This window comes from Papaver somniferum, chromosome 3 (assembly GCF_003573695.1).
Source record: "Papaver somniferum cultivar HN1 chromosome 3, ASM357369v1, whole genome shotgun sequence".
Taxonomy (NCBI): domain Eukaryota; kingdom Viridiplantae; phylum Streptophyta; class Magnoliopsida; order Ranunculales; family Papaveraceae; genus Papaver; species Papaver somniferum.
In genome coordinates this window covers 187,867,693-187,872,712 of record NC_039360.1, presented here as the reverse complement: position 1 = coordinate 187,872,712, position 5,020 = coordinate 187,867,693, and the positions used below count along the sequence as shown (strand labels likewise).

Sequence of the window (5,020 nt, the reverse complement as noted above, 5' to 3'; positions counted from 1 at the left end):
TTTGGATGAGAAGCCACAAAGTTTATTTATTTTGTGATCCATATGTATTGATAGTTTTGTCATTAAAATTGACAAAGAGGGAGATTGTTAGAGCACTGCTTGGTCGAACTCGCAAGTGTTGCTATCTCAAGCTTGTTTGTCAAGTTTAGTTGTCAAAACTATAAGTCTTGATTTCTAGTCTACTTATAGTTATGTCTCGGATTATGATAGAATGTGTAGTTCAGCTTTAGACTTCCCGACGTTCATCTATTGAAGACAGAGAACTACTAAGGGGATCTTGTGGAACTTCATCAACAAAAGTATGTGGAGACTTGAACTCATCTGTCACTCAGAAGTCTATTTCTATTCTATCTCCTATTGAGACAAAAGTCGTATAGCTATATAGACTTTACACTAGTGGAAAATGGGCTATCTGAGACATTATGAAACGACACTAAATACATATCGCGATTGAACTGCATTCGAAAAGTGTTGTTGACTAAAGTCAACACGTCGTTATGTTATGACTTTGGTTGACTTCCACGACGACACTATTTGGCGTTGTTGACTAAAGTCAAGAAGTTGTTGTGGTAGGACTTTGTTGACTTAGACAACTGCACTTCTATGGAGTTGATTCCTTGGTGGATTTTACTTTCCAGCCCTCGTCCATATCTACTTTATCTATTACAGTATCGACTTTATCTCCCATTCCTTTATGTTTTTCTCTCTCCTTTCATTCTTTTCCTTCTCTTCTTTTTTCTCCTTCACAGATCCAAGATCCCCTTTTCTTAACAATTACCGATCGAAAAGCTAACCTCGTTTTTTATCATCACAATCAGATTGCTAAATCATAAACTCTAATGTTAATGAAGTTTATTACTGTTTAGTTTTTCTACACAGAATCAATAAAACCCCCAAACCCTAGAATCAAAATCCATTTTATTTTATCAATAGTTAAGATCTGAGAAACTAGAGTCAAACGGAAGGAGAAAAGAGAATCCTTCTTCGGCTTCTGTTCAGTTCCGATTCATTCTCCGAGGTATAATTTCATGCCGTTACTTCTCTTCCATTTTTATTTATATGTATTAATCAAATCACGGTGTTTTTGGTTTTAAACCTATGGTATTAATTACCAGTGAGATCTTATATTTCTTCGTCAATTTTGTTTATTTGAGATGTGTATTAGGTTTGCTCATGATTATTTATTTTTTGGGATTTTCGATTAATCTGAGGATTGGGTTGCATTTATTTTGTATTTTTATGTGTTTAATTTTTATCATGATTTCTATCTAAATGTATTTTTTGAAGTTCTGAAATTCTTAATGAAGTAAACTCTAAAATTTTCTGAAGTTGTGGGCTAGAATGTTGTGATGTTGTGGGTTATGATTTCTATTTGATTGATCATGTGTCAGTTTTAGCTAAGGTGCTACTGTTGCTGAAAGAAAAACCGAGAGGAAAATAAATCCGAAGAATATTGGGAGGCATTTGTGGCTAGTGACGATAAAGACAAGGCAGTAAGGATGAGAGGGAAGGAAGCAAGGCAGGGAGTTGAACTGGAAGAGATGGTATTGTGCGGCCTCGGCATGTAATGGAACAACAAAGTCCAACTGGTAGTTTAACAAGATCTGTAATATGCATATTTGTTTTCGATTCACTTGGTACTATTTTAATTTGCTTTCCACTTGCTTATAATTTTTGTTGTACTTTGCAGGGAATGGTAAGAGAGTTGCACGAAACTGAGCAGTATAAAGAAGACACCCATTCAGACAGGGCTGCAGTTGCGGCGGCGGGTAATTGATCCAGATCTTGTACTGACTTTCAATATATGCAATTGATTTATTTCATTGCTGGTTCTAATCCGTGTATTGATGGTTTCAGTAATAGACAAGCTCCAGGAGAAGAGAATGAAGTCATCCCATAGTAAGATTTTCTTTCTTCGACTCTTACATTGAAACTGAAATGTAAACCTTTCTATGTTATTCTGTTTTGTAATTGCAATTTGTATTTTCTCCTGGGCTATATTCAAAGACTCATTCATGAGAGTAAATAACATTCTTGTAATGAATTAATTTGTAATGCAATCTGTTTTTGATATCTTTTGTGGTGAATTATTTAGGTTATCTGTGATGCTGCTTACACTTTACTGCAAAGATCTTCGGTAATCCTATTGGTTAGAACTAAGTTCCATAGTATGTATTCTAATTCCATTCTCAACTTTGTTAAATATCTTTGAACATGGAGTTGTTTGGTGAGTACTATTGATCTGATTTAAGTTGTGTTGTTGACAGGTATGAAATTCAGCAAACAATGCGTGCCTGCACATTACATTATAATATGGGTTTCCCTTTTTACTGTAGTCAATGATATATGAGAAAAAGGGAACAAGCAGTCACATGAAGTGAAAGGTTTGTTACTGTCATGCCTAGCTTTTTTTTGTTGCAATATTGTTGTGAAATTTGCACTGTCCCATCTTGATTTAACTTGTGTTGTAAGGATTAAGGAATGTAGTGATTGTAGATATTGGTGTTCTTTTTAACTCTCATTGGGATTTGAAGATGTTTGTTCACTCCTTCTTGGAAGGTCTGTTGGAGAACTTGGAGATTTAGTTTCAACTTATAGTTCAGTATTTTTTGTAAGTTACTTTAGACCAGATTAGTTAGGCAGGCATCCCATGTCTATGTATAATATGGTTGGAAACAGGTTCCCGTATGTTATGGTTGATACGTAACAATTTAAGATATATTTAAGCTTAAAAGTGTAAGGAAGGATTTTTATCTAATGTTGTATTTTTTATAGGTTTGATTAAGGGAGAATTTTGATCTAGTTTTGTGTATTGCAGGTTCTTGTTGTGTGCCTATCCTTCGTTTTTCATGGAGGGGTAAGTCATGGATGATGCAGTTGTTAGATGGGAGTTTCAACTTTCAACGCTTAATGGAATTTAATCTTGCTTAAATTGAAGAAGAATAATTTATAGAGACAGGATAACAAGTGCCCCCCTTGTCAGTACTAGTTGGAAGGTAAGTTTCATATCACTATCTACTTCAACTATTTGTTTCCTTATAACTGATATCGAATTCAATCAACTTTAACTGCTCATTTTGTTTTCTTCTTGGATGGATGGTGTCAATGAATCTGCACTAGATTGTCTCTTCCTGGTTTTCTACCAATTAAGCAATATAGATCACACCAGAGTCGAGACCCTGTTTAGTATCTATGTACTACCTGTACTAACATCCATGGTAAGTTCAAAAGAAACTTAAGCATAGAGCATTCCGTTATTAAGGTTTTGCTTACTCATACGTGTTATTTTATTTGGTGGTGATGGTGTTAATGGGAAATCATTCCCACCAGTAGTTGGTGAACAATCATTAGTGATGGTGTAAATGGGAAACCATTCGCACCAGTAGTGATGGTGTTGTGCATGTTAAATCATGTGTATATCTAGTAATTGGTGTTCCATTCTTGCAACCTCGGCGTCGTGCTGCAACTAGGTTCTTCTTGGGGTTTCCGGTATGCTTATAATGGATTCCCTTATCTCTGTAATATGTGTAATGAGATTGAACAAGCGGATAGTTATTTTGCAGGGCTATCTTTCATTTCATTTATTGGTTCTTACCTCCACTTGTATGTGTATTGCAGCTAGTTGATGTAAATGATCTTGTGATCCCAAGGGTTATCTATGAGTATTGCAGCTTGATGATGTAACTAGTCATGTGATCTCAAGGGTTAGCTATGATTCCATATCTTGTCCATGCTGGTAAGTTGTTTATCTTTTTATAGACATCTCTTAGTTTTCTGTTATAGGAGGTTTAAACTTGCAAGATGCGAAGTTTTCGTATGGAAACTGATTGATCGTGTTTTCCTTTTGTAGTGTTTGTTTTGATTCTGTTTGCTATTTCTTGTAGGAAACAAGAATGGTCTTCTAGTGCCACACACTACTACTGACCAAGGTAATTGAATAGCCAAGTCCTTTATTTAACTGAGAATCTTTGAAAATTTGATATCGATGTTAAAGACTACATTGTATTCAGCTAGTGGTGTCTTACCTTTTTTAAGGACCTCTTTGCAGTTAAACTTCTAATACCCAAGCTTTTCTTTTCTCCAGGTCCTCGCAAGTTCTGAATTGGGCAGGTCATTCCATTTTTTAGCTGGTTTTTGCTGCAGTTTGTATTTATTAGGTTGCTCTGCAGTCTGCACTGATTGTAAGAAAGAATTATCCTTTTAGAACTTATGGTGCGAATTCTGTATTTGCGTAGATTTTTTTTGGTGCTTTTGAGCATCTGTTTAAACTGAATTCAATTGTGTTTTGAACTTGTAGATTGATTTTGTACTTTGAATTTGAAAGTTTGGTTGAATGGTGAAATATGTCGTCCAAGCATATGAAATTGTAAATTGATTCCAGCAGAATTTCAGTGTCGTTTGAGTTTCAGTTTAGTGTAATTTGAGTTTTGAATCAGAATTATTTCAGCCCAGTAGGAGTGGTTCCAATCAGCCAGCCAGAGCTGACTAGTATTTTTTTATATTAATATAATGAAATCTACGACGTGATCCAGTTGTCGTACCTAGCGACAACCTGGAAATATCGTAAATCTGAGTCAACTTGAAAGTCTGGAAAGAAACTGAATCTACGACACTTTCAGAGGCATTTCGAAAGTGTCCTATAACTCGTTAATACGACACTTTTCAACTAATCTTAAAACGGCTTTTTTCCACTAGTGTTACATTATACACATTTGATATTTCCAGCTGAGTTTAGCTCGCTTACATATTTCTCGAAATATGTGTTGGTAAGCTTTCGCTTTAACCAAGTTCATCTTTTATTCTTGAAGAGAGTCAAAAGATGATCATGTGAAAATCGCCTGGTAACATATTACATGATTTGTATGAGACAGTCATTTGATGTAGACTCGGATTGTTTCGTAATTGATCACTTGAAAATTGCTTTGAAGCTAATAGTTTGTGTGAGACAGCTATTCCCGTCTTCCAAGAATGTTTCAATGATTAAATTGGAGCTTAGAACGTGTCATGGGCCTAGTCTATG

The 5,020-nt window shown here is 35.2% G+C and overlaps 1 long non-coding RNA gene across 5 annotated transcripts; it reads left to right on the top strand.

Annotated features, from left to right (window-relative positions):
• Positions 1-687: 687 nt before the first annotated feature.
• On the top strand, positions 688-4,393 carry LOC113358291. Of its 5 annotated transcripts, XR_003364434.1 has the most exons (12): positions 688-1,018; positions 1,392-1,589; positions 1,691-1,769; positions 1,858-1,899; positions 2,096-2,168; positions 2,268-2,384; positions 2,819-2,996; positions 3,121-3,218; positions 3,331-3,489; positions 3,619-3,736; positions 3,885-3,929; positions 4,085-4,393. It is a non-coding gene; the product is annotated as an uncharacterized LOC113358291 (long non-coding RNA). The 5 variants fall into 5 exon arrangements; XR_003364435.1 differs by having other exon boundaries at positions 1,398-1,589; positions 3,121-3,489; XR_003364437.1 differs by having other exon boundaries at positions 2,096-2,137; positions 3,121-3,489.
• Positions 4,394-5,020: the final 627 nt, after the last annotated feature.